The sequence below is a fragment of the Callithrix jacchus genome, chromosome 16 (assembly GCF_049354715.1).
Source record: "Callithrix jacchus isolate 240 chromosome 16, calJac240_pri, whole genome shotgun sequence".
In the NCBI taxonomy this organism is placed as follows: domain Eukaryota; kingdom Metazoa; phylum Chordata; class Mammalia; order Primates; family Cebidae; genus Callithrix; species Callithrix jacchus.
In genome coordinates this window covers 34,517,664-34,543,284 of record NC_133517.1, presented here as the reverse complement: position 1 = coordinate 34,543,284, position 25,621 = coordinate 34,517,664, and the positions used below count along the sequence as shown (strand labels likewise).

Sequence of the window (25,621 nt, the reverse complement as noted above, 5' to 3'; positions counted from 1 at the left end):
CTCACCACCTGTAATAGCACAGCACAAAGCTCATTATTTTCACGATCCAGTGGCCAGATTTGAGTATGGAATATGCATCGGGTAACTGAAAATCTGTTCCTCACAATGGATAATGATGTTGCTCTCAATAGTCTTATCCAGCAAGAATTATCCAGGTTCACCAGAAAAATTAAGGGCACATGAGTAACCTCCTAGACGTGCCTCTATTTTTACCAGTCTCCGCAAAGATGAAGTAATTCCTTTTATTTTAAAGAGAGTGAACATCGAGTCACTTCCCTCATATATTTTTTAAAGCACAGAATAAACAAGCAATCTGTACATTTGTCTTCTATGTCCACATGAATCAACTCTCACATGGCCTTTTAATTACATTGCCTCAAACTAATATTCTTTGAAAACAGATTTTCTCTCCATGGAATTATTCCTGTAAATTGGCAGATGAGGAAGAAAAGGGGACTCGAAACACTAATATTCATATCCGTTTTAACCAACTTCAATGCCAAGAAATGCACTGAATCTTTAAACGGACCTCCCACTTTCTCGATAGGATGTTTTCTGTGCATGGTGATCCACAAATATTATCATTCCATGACAATGCAGTTTCATCAAGGTACGTCTCAATCCATGGGATACGAGTCCCACACAACAGACGGAGAATTTGGCGCAGCTCTGCGCACGCTGCGTGTGTTACTTACTGGTTATATTGCAGTGGCCACACTGAGTCCCGTATGGCGCCGTATTAACGAATGGCATGCAAGCACCTTCTGTTGAAACATCTGCGACAGGGAAAATTTTAGGCATTTTTCCAGATAATTTTTGTGCTCTGGACCAAATTTTCATTAGGACTATAAAACCTGGCAAGCAGTATTGTTGTGTATGATTTTTTAATAAACTGGGACATGGCTTTGTTAAAGGAGTGAGGAAAAGGGCTCTTCAGAGACTTCTTTCTATTATAAAAAGTTCAGAAAACATATGACAGCTCACAAAATAACATCTACCAACTTTTTTTTAAAGTGCAAGGTTCCAGGCTTTCATAGACATATAAATAAAACTCACAGTTTTGGATGCAAACGCAAAAATGCAGATTTTCACATCTTGGAGTAAATGATTCCAACGGTGGCTTTTCTTAAGCACATGTTTGTTAAGAATGAATACAGCCAACAGAGATGTTTTTTAGTATTTAATATTTTATTCTGGCTGCCAAAAAAATTGTCTAAGAGTTTGTACTTGCTTTAAGAGACACTGTGTCTCAGAATTAGAAAAAAAACTGAAGGGTTTGGGCACATGCCTATTTGTACTCATAAACAATGTGAACCCAGCAACTAGCATTGTTCATTTTTCTCACTAGTTAAAGTATGGGTTTCTCTATTTCTTTCTTCACTGCCAATATCACCCCACCACAGTAATGGAGACTAGAAAAACTCCCTTTTGTAATTCTTTAATTCACTGTGCCCTGCTACAAACACTAAGGCAAAACAAACATGCTTGGCAGTAAATATGTGCATTATCATTATGTAAATAGGCATGTTATCATTATACTTCGATGATGTTGTTCTTTGTAAAGGCTTTTTCCTTTTCCAAATATATTATCCAATTTAAGTTATAATGCATATTATACCATTGGGGCTGTATAAACACTCTAGATCAGGGAAAATTAGTAGACTGTATATAACAAAATGTTTACCACCTATGCATATGGTGCTTGATGCTAAGACTACCAAACAAACAGACTAATGCTGCTTCACATTGTTCTATTCCACCACAGCAGTGCACAGAATCCTTTGAGATTAATATCCATCTTGCTGTTCAAATTGAGTACCACATTATGACATTTTATATTGACAACATTATAAGCTGAGATGATACATTTTAAGCTTGATGAGATGAATGATCTAGTACTAGCAGAAAATAGGCTGCATATCTGAACCTTATATGAACTAGGAACGACTCATGTCACAGTCTGTTTGGAAATGTTACAATGTTTGCATAAATCCATTGCTTATGCATAAGCACCAGGGAACTAGAATCCTGAGGCAGGCAGTAATCTGTAAAGTTCTTGTGGCGCTTGATAAGCATGCAGGATGCATCTTACATTCTCCTTGGTGAATTGCAAATGTTTATGTAAGAAAGAGCATATAGCTGCATATCGTATGAAATGATCAACGCAGATTTCTTCAGTAGGGATTGGAAGAGAACATAAGAAAATGAAGGGCCTGGTACATCATTTACTCAGGCCCTTAAAAACAAGCAAGATTCACCTAAAAAAGTAGATTTTTGGTGTTATTATTTGTCTTCACATTTTGTAGTTGTCAAAATTATTGTACATATCAACCATTTATTTTATTTTACCTATAAAGACACAGCAAAGCCCATAATTAAAGTGAAGATGATAGTGTTCCTTTGCTTCCTTTACTTTCTTTCTTATGGAGCAAGTAAGGTGTTAGTGGTGAAACAACAAGACAATTACAATATTTATTCTTTGTTTGTTTGTTTAAATAACGTTGTCAGTGTTGTTTTTAAAAGTCTCCTAAAGGAGTATGATATTTGACACCTAGTTAAACTGATAAAAGCTCAAACATCCTGAATATTCTATTTCTTTAAAACTCATTAGCATTGGAATCTGATTTACAGGGTTTCAGAATAAATAAATTAGGGGATGTTTTTATGTGTTCACCCTTCACTAAGTACTTGTTCGGTGTAAAGCCTTTTTCTTTAAAAATATGTTATCCAACTTTAGTTATCATGCACAGCATATCACTGGGACTGGAAAAGAACCTATGATGACTTTGAGAGGTTTCAAATAGTCAACATATATATCAGACCCTCTGCTTGACTTAAGAAAAGATCATTTATACTTTATCATCAGATTCGTGGTGGGTAAGATTTGAGGAGTGGAGCTGCTAGGCAGATCATGCATAAACACCAACACAATGTGCTAGATGCAATGTTTTGTCAGGCCTTTGCTTGAGGATAACCACTCTATTTCACTCTAGGCCTCTGTGCTTGTTGTCCCCACCCCTGCCCTTGAACCCACTTTATTTGGCTCATTTCTAGTTGTGTTAGTTTACTAGGGCTACCATAGAAAAGTAACACAGACCAGATGGCTTAACCAACAGAAGTTTATTTTATTTCACAGTTCTGGAGGCTGGAAGTTCAAGATCAAGGTGCTATCAGGGTTGGTTTCTGACTAGGCGTCTCTTCCTGGCTTGTAGATGACTATGTTTTTAGTTTGTCCTCACATGGCCTTTCCTCTGTATGCATATGGCAAGGGGTGGGGAGGGAAGGAGAGAGAGCATGTGAATTCTGGTGTCTCTTCCTTCTAGAAGAACACCAGTTCTGTCAAATGAAGGTCTCTCTCTTAGAACCTCACTTAACCTTTATTACATTCTTAAAGACTCCACCTCCAAATAGAGTCACACTGGGGGTTTCAACATAAGAATTTTGGTAAAACATAACTCCATTCATAGCACTAGTCATGAATTGGGTCACAGCTATGATTTGCTTTTCTCCTGGGAGCTCCCGCTAACCTTAAAGTCTAGTTTAGGTGACAGTTTTAAATGGACCCGGAGGTCCAATGCCCTTTTGCATGCCCTTAGTAGTAGGCCTGATATTTTTTCTATCTTATGACAATGGCATATGGTTGAGTTGGAATATTGTCTTGAGAAGGTGCTATGTGATTTAGACATTACCTAGATAATTTCCTGGGCCCAACCAAGGTTAAATTCACCCACCTATAAAATGAGAACTAAAACATGCGTCTCTAAGTTATTTTATAAGTAACTGAGACAATGTATTTATTGTCAGTTTAGCATAAACCAGGTGCTGAACAAACTCTAAAGTGCTTCATGCAGTGACGGACTCAGAAAGTATCAAATAAATGTAAGCAACAGCTGCGATAGATTTCTAAATAAATGAACAAACTGTTGCAAGTATATAGCATTTGGACTAGGTTATGGATTCCTGTGTGTTGCCTGTGCATGCGTGCGTGCATGTGTGTGTGTGTGTGTGTGTGTGTGTGTGTGTGTGTGTGTGTGTGTGTAGTAGACTGGCAAATTATCTGTGATTGCTCCATTGTCCTGAGAAGTGAAACCATCCTATATTGCATAGGAGAAGGGAGTGCAAATCACCAGCCAGGAAAATCCCAGCTCTATCCAGCCTTACCTCTTGGGCTCTGGGGATAAGGAAAAAGCAAGGGACAAGCAAGAGGATGAGAGGGCTCAGGAGGTGAAGAAAGAAAAGGAGTGGATGGAAAGACAGAAGGAGATGGGTAGGGAGGATGGCAACTGAGAAACTTCCATGAGGGTAGAGGCCCAGAAAGCCCAGCAGAGAGCATCACACATATGGGAGATTGAAGGAAGCGGGGTTGGAATTCTAAAGCCAATTTTTACCTATAGCTGCCACCCTGATACCATAAGAATCCAGCCTTCCCAGCTAAAAGAAATCTTATTTTTCTTTTTTGAAAACACATGGAACATAGTAGGTCTTTAATCAAGGCTCTACTGTACTACTCTTAATCAAATTGTCAAAGTTTTTGCCAACATCAGCAAACTGCCTGCTATCTCTTCCACCTTTTGCCTCCCTCCTCCCAGAGGCAGCCAGCCAGCCCTCGGGCTGTGTGGACCAGTGGTGCCGGCTGAACATGCTGGGGTGGGGCACTGGTCTGGTATGTGAAGGTCATTGCACATCGATTTGTATCCAACACTAATTGACTCCTAGGAGGAATTTTGTTTCTAAATTACCAAATATGAGGACACATGAAATTTCCGAATAATCATTGAGTAATTGAACCTAGTATTGGAATTACTGAAAAACTGGAACATTCTTGATGTTAATTTTCTAATCAGCACGAGCATAAAATAACTAGCTTTTTAGGAGCCATCATATATCCATTTACCAAAACTTCACATGAGAAAAAATTATCTTCTCAGCATGTTTTTTTTTTAACTCAAATTTATTTCTTTCACTTAGGAGCTCTCCCAGAAGTGAAGATTCTGAAAGGAAGCAGAGCTCAACTGCAAACCCACAAGGCTCACAGGGCGCCGGCGTTTCCCTCTCACTCCTTTCAAGTGGAATGTAGTTTTCAAGAAAGAGGGAAAAAATACGAACGCTAGAGAAGCCTTTTATAAACAAGCCATTTAAACTTCAGAGACCATTAGCCCCCTGCCCATTTTAAACTTGTGGGTTTCATAGCCTCGGCTTTCTTGATAATTTACTTTGGAAATTCCCAGGCCTTTTAGGCAGGCCTGGGTAAGTTCTGCCTTCACATGTGTGGCTGTTTGGAGACGTCCAGCTGCCATGGTCAGTTTGACGAAGTATACATAAGCTTTTGGCACCACATATTTGCAATATCATGGACGGTCAAGGAGGCGCCTGTTATAAAAATACACAGTGAAACACAACTGAAGGACTGCTCTTTCTCAAAGACGGACGTAATGCATTCCTTCTGTTTAGGCTCATTTTCCAGCCTTTCACATTCTTTGTGAACAAGAGTTATAAAACAACCCTGATGCAGGCCAATTATTTTTACTTTGAAGGCCATTAATCAAGATTGACTAAGAAAATGAAGACAGCTAAGCAAAATTTCATATGTGACTAGAGTGAGATTAAAATAAAACCAGATGGGATGGACAGAGACATTAAGCATTTTTTTTTTGAATTTTTGGACTCATGTAATAAATGTCTTTTACAAATTACAGCACTCTTATTTTCTTACAGTAAATCAAATCAGGCCATAATGTACAAGTGGTCTCATTGCTGAAATGTCAAAAATAGAACCTGCCTTGTTCTTGTAGAGTAATTCCTCAAATCTAAACCAGCAGTGCAGGCTAACAGTCTATAAACCATCTACCTGTGTACAATCAGAACTGTACCTGATGGATGTGTTTCTCATGGCCTCAGAGCAAACCACACAGTGAATTCTCAGAAATCTCATTATGAAATTATTAGAGTTTTGAATCAGAGTTGTCAAGTAGTCCAATGCCCTTTAAGTTAAGAAAAGGTGAGTTCAAGACCTGTTAGATATGCCAGATTCTCTACCATGAAAATGACTAAGGGAGGCCACAAATTCTACGTCCTTAAAGACTTTAAAACTGTTTTCCCTCAGATCTTCAGGATCTGATATTGCTAGTAGATACATTATTTTTGTCACATAAATACACATTTTATGAATAGAATACTAAAAGGTATGTGTTTAAAAAAATTGCATTTTTCCTTCAGAATTTCCTACCCCCACCCCTACTTTTTTTTTTTTTTAATTTTGCAAGGCTCTGTCTCCCATGCTTCAAACAGCAGAAGTATCTTCCCTCAGTGAGAAAATGATTGAAAATAACCAGCTGTTTCAGGATCTCTATCAAAACACACACAATAATCCCAAAGAATTCTTCCCCATTTAACACTGTCAGGTTAAAAAGTCAGCTTAGGAAATGAGACTAAACTTTCTTTTCATAACACTCAATGAACCATTTCCACAATATATTTAGAGAGGACATATGCATTTCTTAAAGCAGATTTAAAATAATCTGGAAAGAAATTGAAGTAAATTTTCTTAACTCTTCAGCTGCTTCCTTTTCAAGAGGAAGCCAATTCTGAGTTTACGAAAGAATATTTTTTAAAAATTATTTTCCTGATAGAAAATCAGTCAACCCGCAAGTGTAAAGGGTACTCTCCATTTTTTTCTCTACACCTTCAAAAAATCACAAAGCATTTTATAAAATTCCTTAGAAAAAAAAGTAACTGCCTAGACATAGTTATACCTTATTTATTGCATTACATTGTGATTCTGAAAAGCCACATTCACTTAGGGTTTTTCTAAGTGGGCTTGTCATTTAATTGCTTTCTATTTAAAGCTTCCAGGTGAATCCTTCTGTAAATAAAGGTTCTGGTTGATATAAGGAGGCTAATATCAAGGAATATTGCTTCTAAATCAACTCCTAAAAGGTATCTATTTTTAAAAGTTTAGATTTTTATGTGGATTTCTTGATTAGTGACTCTAGAAGCCAGACTAACTCTCTCCGACATGATTTATTTGTAAATACAGGAATAAAAGACTTTGTACATTGATGTGTCTCTAACTCATGCAGAATATTACCAGGGAAATTTTCTGCCTTGATCTCAAACAACATACCAAATCCAAATTCAGTGTCTTTTGGGGTTCAAAGCAAGCTAGTTTTCTCAATGTCCAAGTATCTGTCGATTGCAACTGTATCCTCTACACCTAAATCTCAGAATCCCTAAATTTTAACATCTTAGATCTTCTTGAAAAATCTCAAACACCCATTCTACGTTCCTTCACGAGTCCTCCAGCCACCAAGTGCTATCTGTCAGTCAGACTATGCAGTCAAGACTTCCCAAGCGTCCAATACGAAGGAACTTAACATCTGGGAAAATATGCCCAGGGGATAGTGCTGTTACTAAGTTATCAACCTTAAGCAAAGAAGGGAAAGTCAGGCTAAAACCTTAAGAAATAGAGCAAAATATGTGAATTTAACACAGCCAAAAGAAGACATATTAATTCTCTCCCACTTCCCCTCAGTATTTGCCATCTTTTACTTCCATAGTTCATGCTCAAAAGAAAGAATCTGGGTATTGTTCTGTATTCTGCTCTTGCCCTAGCCACATGTAATTCAAAATGCTACCAACTCTGCCTTCAAAAAGCATTCCTCCTCTCAAACACTTGTCTACTACTCGCTATTAAAATTCTAATCAAGTCTCTCATATCAGCAATCTCTTCTCTAGATTCTAGTCACAGATTCCTCCCCAATGTACCTGCCTCTCCTTTTGCCTCTATAATCAATTCTAAAGGCAGAGTGATTTTTAAAAACAGAAATTACATTTTATCTTACTCCTCTTGAAGACTTTCCAGTTGTTTTACTTTCTAAATCGAGGAACATTCTACCTTATTACAATGGCAACACCTCATCTAGCCTCTACCTAGTTTTCAGATTGCCTCCTTTCACTTTTCTGTGGCTTACCATATTCAAGCTCAACTGACCCTCTCCCGTTACCGGATTATACCAGGTTCATTTCTGTCTTGAGACCAGCACACTAGTGTGCTTTATACCTAAAATATTCTTTCCCAATATTTTGGGAAATATTGCAGCTGTCTACTTTTTGCCATTCAAATGTCTGTTTGAATGTCATCTTCTCAGAAAGGCCACTTTAACACTCTGCCTAAATTTACCCCAGTCACTCTCTGCACATTACCTTATTTCGATTCTCTACTTACTTTCCTATGGATATATTCATTTATTTGGTCACTGTCTGTCTGTCAACAAATACATTGTAAGCTTCATCAGGGCAGGGACCTTGTCTCTCTTGCTAACTGCAATGCATCTAGCATTAGAGTGAGTGTGGCCTTTAACAGGAATACAATTAATTTGTTGAGTAAATGAAAGAATGAAAAATGGAGAAAAAAGAGAAATTAGGTCAGAACACATAAAAAGGGGAAGTAGAAACAAAATGAGTAGAGATAGAGCTGATGCTTCTTTCACAGTTGAAGCCCATAAATGTGGGGTTTCTTCAGTGGCTTTTCCACTACAAGGGAAGAGTTGGCTTTGAAAGGAATAAAGTCACTGAATGCTATCAATTATTCCATGAGAATGTCTTTTCAAACTCTTCCCCTCTTGACATTTCTACCTCCATTCACATGACCCTTTCTCTTGGTTCTCTATGCTTTCCTAGCTGGACCACCTTGTTCTGATTTTGACTATTCCCAGTCCATCCACTGCACTGGTGCCAAATTAATCTTACTAAAAACAGTATGCATGATGTCACCTTCCAGCTCAAAACACTCTTCAAGTGGTTCTCATTATCTAAGGGTAAAGGTCAAACATTTTAGTTTAGCACAGAAGACCGTGAGATTGCACCCAGACGACCCTCCCAGCCTTATCTCCCCTGGCTCCTCAACAGGAGCCCAGTCCTAGTGAAGCTGGGGACTCCTTAGCCCCTCGAACACATGTTGTCCATTCCCTGTCTCGCTCATGTAACTTAGGCTGAAGAAAATCTTCTCCTCTTCTATTCAGCTTTCAACCAGTGGTCATGGTCCAGACAGAATCCCAAAGGATCTTTTTTAAAAAATCCTAAAATGCTTATTATTCTTTATTGTTTCTTTGGCCATTATCATACATTACTTCTAAATGATCTTTATTTTTTCCTTTACTTAAGTCTTGTTTCCTTGGAGGCTAAAAATATATTTTTCTATTTTTTTTCTCACTCCTCTCAACTCATACCTAGAAAATATTTTTTTTCTTTACTTTTTCACCATACTCAAACTCAAATTTTGAGATGTTACTGAAAATCTTACCCTACAGAGACTGTATTTACTCATCTGGAAGGAGGGATGATAATGGCAAGTTTGCAGAATTGGTACAGGAATTAAATGAGATAATGCATGTAAGAAGTTTAGCACAGTGCCTAGCATTTATAAAGGTTATTATATTCATCTAATGCAATAAATTAGGTTAACAAATTGATTGATAAATTAATTAATCATTTACTTAGAAACTGTAAAACACAGCTGGTTATGATATGGATTTATTTATATTGCAAGTACATCGCTCAAAACATACGTATAGTAAACACAAGTTAATCTCCTTTTTTTTTTTTTTTTGAGACAGAGTCTCACTCTATTGCCAGGCTGGAGTGCAGTGGCTCGATCCTGGCTCACTGCAACTTCCTTTTTCCAGTTTTAAGCAATTCTCCTGCCTCAGCCTACCGAGTAGCTGGGACTACAGGCACTCACCACCATGCCTGGCTAATTTTTTGTACTTTTTAGTAGAGACGGGGTTTCACCAGGTTGGCCAGGATGGTCTCAATCTCTTGACCTCGTGATCCACCTGCCTTAGCCTCCCAAAGTGCTGAGATTACAGGAGTGAGCCACTGCACCTGGCCCAGTTAATCTTTTTTAAAAGAATATGAGTTCTGATTTCTACTACCATCACCATGACCTGTAATCTGACCCAGTAATTCTTAACCTCTTGTCGGACTGAAACCCCATGGAAAATCTGATTAGAGCCCTTGGATCTCTCTCTAGAAAAATATGCATAGATTAAAAATATTTTAAATAACTTCAGAGAGCTAATTGTCCCTTCTAGCCTATGCGGAAATTGTGTCAATCTATTCAAACTTTATCAAGCCCTAAAGCCCCATGTCCAGAAACCCAGTGTCAAGACTCTTTTCACTCTATCCATTCCTGGTTCTTTGACAACAACAGAACATTGATCACCCACTGCTAATCTGCACAGAAGGCATGAACTCACTTTTTATTTTTTAAGGCAGATTAAATGAAGTAAAAGAAAACCAAAAACCAAAATAATGAAGAAATATATTTCTTTTAACACTTTTGCAACAAGTGCATTAGGATGCTTTCATGTTGCATTTCAAAAACACAGACCACTCATTTTTGGCTATTTCCTTTCTACACATGAGACAGAAATTATAATATCAAAGGAAATCCCAAGTTCACCTTCAAATTTGGGGTTTTAGTTTTCAGAAAAAAGGTTTCTCTCTCTTTCTTTTCTTTTCTTTTCTTTCTTTCTTTCTTTCTTTCTTTCTTTCTTTCTTTCTTTCTTTCTTTCTCTCTTTCTCCTTCTTTTCATTCATTCCTACCTGGTTTAAAGTTATTGAATACATGCTCAGTACCATGCCTTTTGCTAAAAATTGGGAAGACAGTAACGAGCAGCACTCTGCCCTAACAGATCTTACATTCTCTGGAAAAATACAACATTACTAAATACTATGTGGATGAATAAGTAGTAACAATATAATATGTACATATATATATATCAACATGGACAACTATTGTATATATATCAGTATATATACAATATATCAACATGTACATGTATATATACATGTACAACTATTAGTTGTTGTAGTATATATCAACATGGACAACTATTGGATGCTATCAGATTATACAACTGGAGAAGAAAAGCTCCTCCAGGGATCAGACGAAGTCTCTTGGAGAAAGACACATTTTTAACTGAGATTTGAAGACTGGGTAGGAGTCAACCAGATGAAGTGTGTGGGATGAGGGGACTGGGATGGTGTGATAGGAGAGTCACCAAGGTAGGAAAGAACATCCTAAGAACTCAAATAACACTAGCGCTGTTGGAAGGTGGGAGAATTATGGAAAGCATTGTAAGTCATACATTCATTAGGAATCCTGCTGATTTCAAGTCATAGATAAGTAACAATGGCTTTAAAATGTGGATTGAATTTTTCTTATATAACAGGAATTTTAGAGATGAGCAATTACCCACACTGTTTCAGCTATTATTGATATCACCAGTGACCCTATTTCTTCTGCTCTACCTGCTTTCATGATGAGTGCAATGTCTTTCAGTCTCATGCCTGCCATTTCATGATCATAAGATAGCTACTAAAGCTCCAGGCATCACTACCATATTCAAGGCAGGAAAAAATGAAGGAAAAGTGGCAGCACTGGCTTCATCTCTCAGGCGGTCATGGGGAAAATTGACTGAAGAGGAAAAGATGATAGGCAGTGATAGAAAGATATTGACCTTGTATAAAATGCCTGAGATGTCAATGGAGATGATGGTAGTAGAGAGGGGCAGAAGAGGGATTCAGGAAACAGAAATTTAGAATGACTCTAACTATTTATATGATTGTTATAATAGCAAACGCAATTATATGTGTGAATGCACTTTAACACTATGAAGTTTTATACCAGATTTGTGCATTTTAAGGTCAGAATTTTACTAACTTGTTATTAAGATACATGTTGTCCTTGAACTTAAAACTCCTCTCTATTATTGGAACTCTTGAAAAATATAAAAGCTGGTTGATTCATTTGGCAAAATAAAACTACTTTCTGATCCTTTTACTTACAAAACTCAAAAGTTCACTTTCATGTAGTGATGTAGAAAAGACAAAAAAATATTCCCAGGTCAACTGTATTTGCTCCTCCCAGCTTAATAAACTAAGTGTGCTTTTGTGCTTGTACAAAGGGGAACCCAATTACAGCATATAAAGGCTAGCCTTAAATGCATGAGGAAAAGCTCCAGTCTCCCTTCAGTAAGGTGAATCATTCTACAGAATAAGGGGGTATGGGCGGCAGGTGGTGGGGCAGGGAGGATAAACCCATATCCTAATGTAAATTTCATTAAAAATTAAAAATTTCTCAGGGTTTTCTATAACTGCTACTCTTGAAATTCATTCCTGGGCTGAACTTTTTTCTTTTATTTCAACTCTCACATTAACAGTCCAATAATAAACCCTTGATTAAAGAAAAAAGATCACAGTGAAAGCGTTGAAATAAGCTTAATTGTAGAGGTGTGATTAATGCCACAGTGATAGACTCCCAGGTAATGATTTTTAAAATTTTATAGGAAATGTTTAACAAGATGATTGCCTGACTATAAAATTCTCTGTGTAAGAAAATAGTCCTTGAAAGCAGCATTGGGCCCTGTTGCACTAATACATCTATGAATGGCAACATTTTTTTTATATTTTTGATGAATGCTAAAGCAGAAACTTTATTATAATGATTTTGGACACAGAACTGTGAAAATAGAGGGCAGAATATGAACATTTTACCAGATCAATCAATTTTCATTTAAAGTTCTACTTATTGTGTATGGTATCAAACTATGAAAATGTAGCATTTCAAACTAGTGATTTCTATCCTACCAAAATTGCAGTACTTATTTGGGTTTTGAAGTAGATAGGATTGGTGTTAGAGACAGCATGGTGTAGCCAGAAAAAAAAAAAAGGAAAAGAAAGAAAAAATAATAATGATTGAAATACCTGTGCTGTAGTTTCTTCTTTTATTTAGTCATTCAATCTAAAAGCATTTACACAAGGTCTAATAATTGTAAGACACTGAAATAGGAAGACCCCAGATGTTTCTTGGTATTCTTCTTAAGAAATGCTCCGGCTCCACAGGGTAGGGACACAGAGGAAGACACATAATTGAAACATCATACATGGTGTGACCCTGTATTCATTTGTAACGAAAACATATAGGTTTATGGGAACATAGAGGAGACAAACTCATCTCAGGAGGGTGTGGATTAAAAAGGGGCTTAGGAAAAGCTTCCAGTAAGCATCAGCACATGAATTAAGACTCAAAGTCTTTGCTTACAAGGGGATTGAGCCAGTTCAAGGAGAGAAAAACATTAGAAAATGGTGCCCCTTTTAAGGAGCTCAAGCAAGTGATATTTCCAGAGTGCAAAAAGTGGCAAGACAAGAGACAAGACAACGTTGATCAACTTTGGTTAACTTCAGGAGAGAAAAGGAAATAATGGAAGGGTAGAGAATGGCTCATAGAGAGTCTTTTAGCCCTCATTAAGGAGCTTGGACTTAATCCTGAAGAAAACAATGAACCATCTGGAAGATGCTATGTTCATATTTATGTTTGAAATCATTTATGTGGATTACTCTACAAAGGGCGGATTTAAAGGAGACCATTAGAATTCTCCTGGCAATGGGCTGAGACAAAGAGGTTGGAGAAGAGCTAGGGAGTATTGGGACATAAAATTTGCAAAAATAGAAAAAAAATCAAGGATACAGGTTAGAGGTCATGCCAAAACTGCCCCCAAGAATAACTAAAACAAAGCTGGTGTGATGGGGAAGGTGATTAGTGCTCAGACAGGAAGAGTTTTAGGCACCAATGAATATCCAGGTGGAAATAACAGGAGAAAATTGCATACATGAGTCAGCAACTCAGGGAAGATTCTGGCTGAAGACTCACTAGAAGTTATCAGCATGCAACATAGCTGCACTAGGAGGGCATTTGGCTGCTGAAAGTTTGCTTGTTAATACTGCTACTCAGGGAGAGCTGTGGCATGAAAGGAGCAGCAGACCTTTACTGTACTGTGAGATTTTTTGAAGACCAAATGAAAGACTCTGTGAAATAAAAATACGGAAGTATGACATAGTTATTATTTGAACTTGACTCAAATGCTTAAATGATATACATTTAAAAACAAACAATAGGCTGGGCGCGGTGGCTCAAGCCTGTAATCCCAGCACTTTGGGAAGCCGAGGCGGGTGGATCTCGAGGTCAACAGATCGTGACCATCATGGTCAACATGGTGAAACCCCGTCTCTACTAAAAATACAAAAAATTAGCTGGGCATGGTGGCGCGTGCCTGTAATCCCAGCTACTCGGGAGGCTGAGGCAGGAGAATTGCCAGAACGCAGAGGCGGAAGTTACGATCGCGCCATTGCACTCCAGCCTGGGTAACAAGAGCAAAACTCAGTCTCAAAAACAAACAAACAAACAAACAATAGAGCTGTAATCAAACAGCATAAACAAAATTCATCTGCTGATGTAGAATAACTGCAGTGGTATAAGGAAGTGAGGCATTTTGGAGGTGATTAGGTCATGAGGATGGAACTCTTATGAATGGGATTAACGCCTTTATGAAATAGGCCCCAGAGAGCTGTCTTACACCTTACAACATAGAGAACACAGGGAGGAGGTCCCATTTATAAACAAGGAAACAGACCCACACCTTGACCTCGAACATACTAGCCTCCAGAGTTGTGAGAAATGAATTTTGGTTGTTTATAAACTACCTAGTCTATGGTATTTTGTTATAGCAGCCTAAGTGAACTAAGACACTGGTTTACCAAAATAGTTTTATAGGGATGAGTTAGAGAGACAGTAGGATGAGCAGAAAATGTGACTATGAAAATTTTATAACTCCGCTGTAAACCTATCCGATTAAATTATTGGGAAAAAATTGATGAAGGAAACAATAGCTAATGCTTGAAAAATGATTTTAACTTTTCTAAGACTTTGGGTTTCATTTATTCCTTACATTTTCCTGTGTGTACATTCAAGAACAAGTCAAATCAATTAGAACAACACTCTTTGAGGTTGAAACAGCCAAGCCATTCCTCAGGAGAAATTAGTCCTTAAGAATTCTAGGACACTATAGGATTTAAAGAACTGGTGAGGGATTAAAAGTTCACACTATTTTGGTAACCAAGTCCAGTGAATTTTGAAACTAATTATTGGGCTTTTTATTACATCAAAAGTAGATAGTGGATAAAATCATTTTATTTATGTCCCGAGTATTTAACTTCATCTCTTTTCCCCAGTAAGTGATCCAAAATTAACTTTGTCACTTTCCCAAAAATAATCTTGAAGTCAGTGCTCAGAACTGAGATAATAATTTCAGTAGAACTGTGCTTCACTTAAATAAATAAGTAAAATGAATTAGGTGAATTGTATTCATTTTTAGTATGTCAAGATTTCAGGTTCTTTTTTTCCAGTACAGCAGAGTAAGATGCAACACTCCCTTGGGTTTTGTTGAAGCCCAACAAGAAGAGTTCGTTAATTTAGTATGGTATTGCATTAAAAAAGACATCATGGGCCAGGCACCGTGGCTTATGCCTGTAATCCCAGCACTTTGGGAGGCTGAAGAGGACAGATCATGAGGTCAGGAGTTTGAGCCCAGCCTGGCCAAGATGGTGAAACACCATTTCTACTGAAAAATACAAAAATTAGCTGGATGTGGTGGCACGCACCTGTAATCCCAGCTACTCAGGAGGCTGAGGCAGGAGAATTGCTTGAACCCCACAGGAAGCAGAGGTTGCAGTGAGCTGAGATCACACCACTGCCCTCAAGCCTGGGTGACAGAGCAAGACTCCATCTCAAAAAAAAAAAAAAAAAAAAAAAACATCATGTTGGTTTCAATATAGTTAGGGTTAGTGTTAAAACCCAACAGAAGAATATGGTCTTTGGAATCAATTGTAAGAGCTTGTTGCAAGCTACTAAACAACATTGAACCTTTACTGTAAAGTAAAAATAATGACACCTCCCTAGTAGTATTTAAGAGATGAATTAGATGAAGTATATAATGGGCTTAGTGCAGTAGCTGGTAATTTTTTCTTAATAAATTAATAGACACTTATTGCTAATAATACAAACATTCTTTTCTTTTCTTTTTTTTTTTTTTTTTTGAGACGAAGTTTCGTTCTTGTTACCCAGGCTGGAGTGCAATGACGCGATCTCGGCTCACCGCAACCTCCGCCTCCTGGGTTCAGGCAATTCTCCTGCCTCAGCCTCCCGAGCAGCTGGGATTACAGGCGCGCGCCACCATGCCCAGCCAATTTTCTGTATTTTTAGTAGAGACAGGGTTTCACCATGCTGACCAGGATGGTCTCGATCTGTTGACCTCATGATCCACCTGCCTCGGCCTCCCAAAGTTCTGGGATTACAGATGTGAGCCACCGCTCCCGGCCCATTATTTTCATAAATAAAATCACTTTTATAATTTTCTCATATAAGGTGACCTTTACAATTCAAAGTGTTTTTTTGTTTGTTTTTGATTTTGTTTTTGTTTTTGTTTTTGAGACAGAGTTTCACTCTTGTTACCCAGGCTGGAGCGCAATGGCGCAATCTCGGCTCACCGCAACCTCAGCCTCCAATTCTCCTGCCTCAGCCTCCTGAGAAGCTGGGATTACAGTCACGTGCCACCGTGCCCAGCTAATTTTTTTTTTTTTTTTTTTTTGTATTTTTAGTAGAGACGGGGTTTCACCATGTTGACCAGGATGGTCTCGATCTGTGGACCTCGTGATCCACCCGCCTCGGCCTCCCAAAATGCTGGGATTACAGGCATGAGCCACCGCTCCTGGCCAATTGACTGCCCAGCATGTAAATAAACACTTACAATGTGAAAGGGCTCCCAAGATAGGTGAAAACTGGGTCATACTTACTGCTATGAAAACTTAAAAACATGTTGTTTCTTTCTCTCTCTGACCAACTAGATGTTCCCACTGTGGAAAGCACAAATGTATACTCACATGGCTTAAACTCGAAGAGCACTTAAAAAAAATTCTGTTTAATTAAAAATTTACACCTAATTTGTCATTACCTTTTAGTCATTTTCAAGTATTTTTTGAGAACTGAAACCAATTTTCTCACTCATTAAGTTATTCCTTTTTATTTATTGCTTATATATTACATATAAATATATTAACATTTGTAACTTTTTAAAAATTTATTATTTCTGTGAAAAAAAGATAAGTGACCAATGAGCAGGTCACAGTGAAAATATCTCATGATAAATGAGGAAAGAAAATTAAATGATACTAGCAAACATGAGAAAGTCAATTGTGTATCTGTTATGGCTGAAACTTAATTGAAGATTGCATAAGTCTAGTTGTATTGAATACAGTGGCAAAATTATGCTATATTCCATTTATTTTTAGTACTACTTGGTCCTCAAAAAAAATCATTAAGCATTGTTTTTCCTACAAGTATTTTATTTCTGATTTTAAAAGACTAGGGTTTATTATAATGCTGAGTTTTTAATGACATTTTTATCCAGGCCAGTTTATGGTATATTGTATTTCATTAACATCCATTGTCATAAAAGCTTTTTAATTTATGTTCAGAAGACATTGAGAACCTCTATGAGATATTGAATCTGACCAAGTTATAATGTAGTTGTATCTTTGTGTACACTACTGGGGTTTAGTTTTCAAAAGCCCCAAACATAGCACAAATGAATGATCTCAGCTGTCAGGAGTCCACTTGTAGGTGCAGAGTAACCACTCAGTAATTTAAAGTTGATTGATTCTTCCACTGTTCATGCACTGTCCTGGCCAGACCTAAAAGTAAATTAATGTTTAGACTTTGATCAGAAGATAAATCACATTTCTAGTTTTGGAAATCATTGAGCAGAATTACTAGTAATGGACGATTGTTATTGTGTCATTCCACTCCCGTGAAAACATAGAAGAAAGCAAAAGTTTGGCATAAAGGCAATAATCCACTCCCTCCCTCCTATGTAACTCTCCACTTCCATTTAAAAATGAGATTATAGCGTGTAGTGGGCAAAATAATGCCCACCACCCCTCTCCCTCCAGAAGAATGTTCAAGTCCTAATCCCTAGAAGCTGTGAACACATTATGTTACATGGCAGAAGGGGATTAAGGTATTAAGGTTGCAGATGAACTTCAGGTTGCTAAGCGACTGGTTTTATAATAGAGAGATTATCCTGGATTATCTGAGTGGGCCCAATTAATCACAAGAATCCTTATAAGTGGAAGAGAGAAGCACAAGAGAGTCAGAGAGAGATGTGATGGCAGAAGCCAGGTCAGAGTGGCGCAGCCTTGGTGGCTCTGAATATTGCCGAAGAGGACACAAGCCAAGGAATGTGAGCAGCCTCTAGAAGCTGGAGAAGACAAGGATACACAGTATCCCATAGAGCCTCCTGAGGGAATGCAGATTTACCAATACCTTGATTTTTAGCACAGCCAGACCTGTGTTGGACTTACACCTGCCTAACTGAAATATGTGTTGCTTTCAACTACTAAGCTTGTGATAATTGGCTATGGCTGCAATAGAGAGTAATATATAGTGCTCATTATTATATAACTTTCTAAAGTTGCTAAGTGGAATGCCTGGAAATTTGAAAATGAGGGCACTACTCTATCCTGGATAACCTTTTTGTGTGTGTGTGTGTGCCTTCCCATTATGAAATTCCAGTTTCCTCCCATTAAAGTGTATGCAATAGCAAATAAACTGGTCCCTAACTTACAGCTTTGACAGAAGGTACTTAAAAGTCCCCTCTCTCCTTTATTTCCCTCTCAGACAATTTTTTATTTGCTCTGTTTATTTGACTTTTTAAAACTTCTATACCAGGAGAAAGTTTTTATTTTGGGAAAATAATGTTATTTATATATAGTTCACATCAATCTTTTTATTAACAATTTTAAATTTCCAGCAAACACACTTATTTCTTGGCTATCTAGTGTTGGACCCATCTGTTAGGAAGTGATAAATCCTTTGTTAAGATTCATGAGACCAGTATTTATAAGGCCAGATATTGCTGAAAATAAATAGGAATCCTAATGTCACTAATGGCCAAAATTACCCTGGAAAGAGATTTTTCTTTCAGTAACAAGCTCTTGACATGGTCATTTCCACCATTCCATAGTATTTATTGGCCAGATTATTATCAAAATAAATAGTGAAGCTGACAGGCATAGGAAGACACAGGCTGTATAGAGGAGGGGTGACTCATAGGGTACCAATCATCATTTGGGTTGAAGGCTGGGTGGCCTGAAGAGTTAGGAATGGAGTCATCACATCTTCCTAGAAAACCTTTCCCAGAGGTAATTTGTTTCCAGTTTGAACTATTACATGTTAAAAAGAGTTTCTTCTACATTGTTATTTTTTTTTTCTTACTGAGTCTACTGACTAGAGCATTCAACTGGTAAGAATTATTCTCTCCTGAGTTAAATATGTATGGGTAACTCACACCCAATTCAGGTTCAACAGACATCTTGAACTATTTTTCTAACATTTGGGATTTGTCAAAAAAATATTTTACTCAGTAATTTTCTGCTTAATTTTTAAACCCTTGTACGTTTAAGGGGAATTTAATCCATATGTTTCTGATTCATTTATCATAACTGATCAGGTTGGTTTTCTGTTGCCGTGTTTTTGGTGGGAGAGATGTTTTAGGGATACTTTCAGGGACTTTGACAAATTTCTCGGGGAAAAAAATGAAAGCTGCATTCTGCCAGAAGAAATCAAATGTCAAAGCAAGGAAGACAAGAGATGTTCTAGACTCATGTCAGCAATGCAGCCTGACTGAAAAAGAGAAAGACCATTCTGCTCCCAACTTGACTGCTAAGGATGAAAGGTGTTGTGGATGTTGAATTGCAGACATAAATAAGTGCTCTCAAAATCAGTATTCACTCACCGTTCTGGGCATTGGTGTCCAATGTGTCTGAGGAAAAAAAAGGCAACTCCTTATCTCAGGGGAAAAAAGAAGAGCCAAAAAGATGTTTTCAGTGGCTGAGAATAAAACTGTTTATTATTATATACACAGTGAAAAGAGAAAGAAAATAAGGGGTCAGAAGAGAAAAACAGAGGAAAAAGAAAAGAACAAATAGCTAATTTCTGAGATTCCCCTCTAATATTCCATAAATTTAGAATAAAAAATGTTAATCTAGGAAATCCTATTCAGAGCAACCAGGTAAGAGAAAAAAGCAAAAGGCATTGAAATAGAAAAACTAAGTCAAACTATCTCTCAGTGCTTACAATATGTTTCAACACTTCGAAAATCCTAGAGGCTCTGCCAAAAGGCTACTGGAAGTGAAAAAGATTTTAGTAAAGTTTCAGGATACAAAATCAATGTACACAAATTATTAGCATTTCCCTATGCCGGTAATGTCCAAACTGACAGTCAAATCAGGGACACAATCCCATTCACCACGGCCACAGGAAAATCAAGTACCTAGGAATAAAGCTAACCAAGGAAGTGAAAGAACTCTGCAAGGAAAACTACAAAATGCTGCTGAAAGAAAGCAGACACAAATCAAGGGAAAAACATTCCATGCTCATGGATAGGAGGAATCAATATCTTTAAAATGGCCATACTGCTCAAAACAATGTGCAGATCCAATGCTGTTCCTATCAAACTGCCAACATCATTTTTCACAGAATTAGAAAAAAAAAACTATTTTAAAATTCATATAGAACCAAAAAATAACCTGAATAGCCAAAGTAATCTTAAGTAAAAGGAAAAAAAGCTAGTGACATTATTCCATCTGAATTCAAGTTTAACTGTATGGCTACAGTAACAAAAACAGCATGGTACTGGTACAAAAACAGACACATAGACTATTGGAACGTAATAGAAAACTCAGAAGTAAAGTCATACTCTTACAACCACATGATCTTAAACATGGCCAACAAAAACAAGCAATGGAGAAAGAAGTCCCTATTCCATAAATGGTACTGGAATAACTGGCTAGTCATACGCAGAAGACTGAAACTGGACTCCTACCTTTCACCATATAAAAAATGAACTCAAGACGGACTAAAGATTTAAATGTAAGACCCAAACTATCAAAATCCTAGAAGAAAGCCTTGGAAATATCCTTCTTGATGTTAGCCTTGGCAAAGAATTTTTAGCTAAGTCCCCAAAAGCAATTTCAACAAAACAAATATTGACGAGTGAGACCTAGTTAAACTAAAGAGCTTCTGCACAGAAAAGAAAAAAAAAAAAAAAAAACTATAAATAGGGGAAACAGACAAATTACAGAATGGGAGAAAATATTCACAAACTATACCTCCTACAAAGGTTTAATATCCAGAATCTATAAGAAACATACACAAACCAGCAAACAAAACACCAACCCATTAAAAAAATTGGCAAAAAAATGAACAGACACTTCTCAAAATAAGACATACAAGTGGCCAAGAAACACATGAAGAAATGCTGATCATCACTAATCATCGGAAAAATGCAAATCAAAACCACAATGAGATACTATCTCACACAAGTCAGAATGGCTATTACTAAAAAGTCAAAAATCAACAGATGTCAACAAGATTGTGGAGGAAAGGGAACACTCATGCACTGCTGGTGGGAATGTAAATTAATTCAGCCCTTGGGGAAAATGGTGTGGATATGTATCAAAGGACTCAAAACAGAGCTACCATTTGATCCAGCCATTCCATTACTGAGTATATGCCCAAAGGAAAACACATCACTATACCAAAAGACACATGCGCTTATATGTTCATCAACATGCTGTTCACAAGAGCAAAGACAAGGAATCAACCTAGGTATCCATCAGTGGTCGATTGGATAAACAAAATGTGGTATATAAACACCATGGAATACTACATAGTCAGAAAAAAAGAATGAAATTATGTCCTTTGCAGCAATATGGATGGAGCTGGAGGTTATTATTCTAAGTGAACTAATGAAGAAATCGAAAACCAAATACTGCATGTTCTCGTTTATAAGTGGGAAGTAAACATTGAGGACACATGGACATAAACATGGGAACAATACACTGTGGACCACTAGAGAGGGGAGGGAGGGGGACATGGGTTAAAAAACCGTCTCTCAGGTATCATGCTTACTACCTGGGTGCAATACATACATGTAACAAATCTGTGTATGTACCACCAATATCTAAAATAAAAGTCAATAGTTTTAAAGAAAGAAAAACTTAACCTATACTATAACTACTTGTAATAAATCAAATAATTTTTAAATGATGCAATCAATATTACTTATTTATTTCCATCCTTTCCTCAACATGTTGGTTTACAGAAAGTTTTAAAAAGCTACATTATCATATTTCTTCAATTTGAATTTTGTTTCTCTTCAATGGTTTTCATTACTTATCCTGTTTTAGAAGCTACAAGTTCTAGTTAAAAATAAAAGATATTGCCGGGTGCCGCGGCTCACGCCTGTAATCCCAGCACTTTGGGAGGCCAAGGCGGGTGGATCATGAGGTCAAGAGATCATGACCATCCTGGTCAACACGGTAAAACCCCGTCTCTACTAAAAATACAAAAAATTAGCTGGGCATGGTGGCGCGTGCCTGTAATCCCAGCTACTCAGGAGGCTGAGGCGGGAGAATTGCCTGAACTCAGGAGGCGAGGCTGCGGTGAGCCGAGACCGCGCCATTGCACTCCAGCCTGGGTAACAAGAATGCAACTCCGTCTCAAAAATAAAAAATAAAATAAAAGATATTGCATTTTTTAACAGGTTTTGATTTATGTGCGAAGCTGTGTATGTGTTTGTGTGTGTGTAAAATTTTTGGCATCAAAACGAGTTAGTTTCAGGACTGTCTTATTTCTATCAATGACATTGCAGTTATATCAATTGAGTTGAATATAAAAATACCATGTCTGAGTCACAAAAAGTTTTATAGAATTGTATATGCCAATTCTGATATTCATTCAACAAATATTTAGAACACCTTCTATGTGCACAACATTGTGATGAGGAATTAATACACTGGGGCAAGGGGCCAGTTCCTGAGCTTAAGTGTTCAACACAAGAGCAGTAGAGGAATAAAATTATGTTAAGTTCCCAGTTTCATAAACTATCTGTCTTTTGTTAAAAAAAAACCTGCCTTGAAAGCATACCTCAATTTTATATGTAGAAAGTTTTTAAATTAAGATTTAAAAAAATTATCAAGTTCTACAGCTTCAGATAATCCAATCTCTTAGGAACATTTTCTTAGTTTACATCAAACTATTTTAAATCATACCTTCCAATGAGGTGTCAACTGTGTCAGCCAATCTGAGCGGTCCTGGCATTTCATAAGAATGACAAGTCGACTATGAAAATGAGAGAGAGGGAACTCATGAGGAATTGTTTTAATGCCCAAAAGCAGCTTAACATTTTCAATGTCTCTAAGTGGTGTTTTTTTGTGGGGGAGAGTCCCAATTAAAAATTTTAAAATGAAGTACTTGTTACATGGTGAAGGCTTAGATTTTAAAAGTCACAAATAAATGGAGAATGACCTTATTTTTCTACATCTTAGAGGTGGCTTGATTGAGTTTAACAAATATCAAGTTGCTAACAGCATACAGGGCCATTCCTATAAAGCAGCTGTGTTCAGCCCTTGAAAAATGGTATTGCAGCTCCTTTGAGAAAGAGCTTTTGATGAAAGTGTTAACAAAGGACAGTGGTCAGAAGGAAGCAAACATGGGCTCTTTAACATGGGTCAACACTGTTAGAATTTTATAATGTGGTAAGAGAGTAAAAGAAAAAAGATCTTTGTAAATGGAACAAAGTAACACGTCCTGGGTCCAAGAGATAGAAGAGGTTTAATGGGTCCATGATTGTTTCTTTCCACAATATCATACATTTCATTGCTTCATAAGCTTTCTCATATAATTCCATAGTACGTTGCAAGTCTGCATGAGATTTCTTTTTTTTTTAAATATAGACAGGGTCTAGCTCTATTGCCTAGGCTGGAGTGCAAGGGCATAATCTTGGCTCACTGCAACCTCTGCCTTCTTGGTTCAAGTGATACTTGTGGCTCAGCCACCTGAGTAGCTGGGATTATAGCATGCCTGGCTAATTTTTGTATTGTTCCATAGAGACCAGATTTTGCCATGTTGGCTAGGCTGGTCTCAAAATCCTGGCCTCAAGTGATCTACTGGCCTCAACCTCCCAAAGTGCTGGAATTACAGGTGAGCCACTGTGCCCGACCCTGAGTGTTTTATTTATTATTATTATTATTTTAAAATGTGCTTTAAGTTCTGGGATACGTGTGCAGCATGTGAAGGTTTGTTACATAGGTATACATACACGTGCCATGATGGTTTGCTGCACCCATCAACCTGTCATCTAGATTAGGTATTTTTCCTAATGCTATCCCTTCCTTAACCCTCCACACCCTGACAGGCCCTGGTGTGTGATGTTTCCCTCCCTGTGTCCATGTGTTTTCATTGATCAACTCCCACTTATGAGTGAGAACATGTGGTGTTTGGTTTTCTGTTCTTGTGTTAGTTTGCTGAGAATGATGGTTTCCGACTTCATCCATGTCCCTGTAAAGGACATAAACTCATCCTTTTATATGGCTGCATAGCATTCCATGTATAAATATGTCATATTTTCTTTATCCCGTCTATCATTGATGGGCATTTGGGTTGGTTCCAAGTCTTTGCTATTGCGAATAGAGTTGCAATAAATATATGTATGCATGTGTCTTTATAGTAGAATGATTTATAATCCTTTGGGTATATACCCACTAATGGGATCCCACCAACATTGTAAAAGTATTCCTATTTCTCCACATCCTTTCCAGTGTCTGTTGTTTCCTGACTTTTTAGTGATCGCCATTCTAACAGGCATGAAATGGTAACCTGCTTCAGCCTACCCTCTGTGGACTGCACGCACTGTCTAACCAGTATTAAGTTCATTTTCAGTGTTTTGAAATTCTACTGTAATAGACATGCTTATTTTATAATGTTTTATTTCAGTAGAATGGATTTCTAGAACTGGTACAGTGGCAAGATTTTAGCTCACTGTAGTCTCAACTTTCTGGGCTCAGGGAGTCCTCCTGCCTCAGCCTCCTGAGTAACTGGGACTATAGGCATGTCACACCATGCCCAGCTAACTTTTTGTATTTTTAGTAGAGATAAGGTTTTACCATGTTACCCAGGCTAGTCTCAAACTCCTAGCATGAAATGATTCACCCACCTTGGCATCCCAAATTGTTGGAATTACAGGTGTAAGTCACCATGCCCAGCCCTTTTTTAGTTTTAGTTTTTGTTGTTGTTTTTTTTTTAAATGAGGATGTCTATGAGGCATTTCTTCACCACCTTGTATTCTTCCTCTTTTCTGCTTTCTTTACACATTAAATTAATTCTGTGACCTAAGTAAAGATTAATTTTTTTATAACTTGAATTTGTGTTATTTATTTACCTTCAGAAAATGCCTATCCATAAAAACTTGACTCATATCTGTTTTCTGTCTGATAAAGCAAGTGCTACATAGTTGTTGGTTAAATAAATTTGCAAACATTTCCTTATTCCTGAGATAAAAGAGTCTACATTGATATGTCTTTGATGTTCCTGTTCTTTCTCCTGGAACAGCATGTTTGAGAATAGGAAGGACCAAGGAATCTGATAGTGAGCTATTATTCAGAGCACAAGGACCAGTCCCAACAGAGAAACAGGGGAACAGTTGGTCACTTAGGTAACAAGCGTGCCTGTGGAGTTACCCACTGTAGAAAAGTACTTCACTGGGAAAGCCAGCATGGTTTGGTGAGCAGAGAAGTGTCTGAAGCTTAGTAGAATTGACTTCATGCAATTGCAAAGCCAAGCAAATCCAGCTCTTAGGAAAAAAGAAATATTTTCCAGCCTCAG

At 37.4% G+C, this 25,621-nt stretch overlaps 1 long non-coding RNA gene across 1 annotated transcript in view; it reads right to left on the bottom strand.

The window, feature by feature from the left end:
• The window catches only part of LOC103788550 (uncharacterized), an 89,196-nt gene extending 76,376 nt beyond the window's left edge, over window positions 1-12,820 (bottom strand). Inside the window, exons 1-2 of the long non-coding RNA XR_614508.2 lie at window positions 12,769-12,820; window positions 11,262-11,479 (exon numbers count right to left, since the gene is read on the bottom strand). This is a non-coding gene — a long non-coding RNA (uncharacterized LOC103788550). The remainder of the gene's footprint in view (window positions 1-11,261; window positions 11,480-12,768) is intronic.
• Window positions 12,821-25,621: the final 12,801 nt, after the last annotated feature.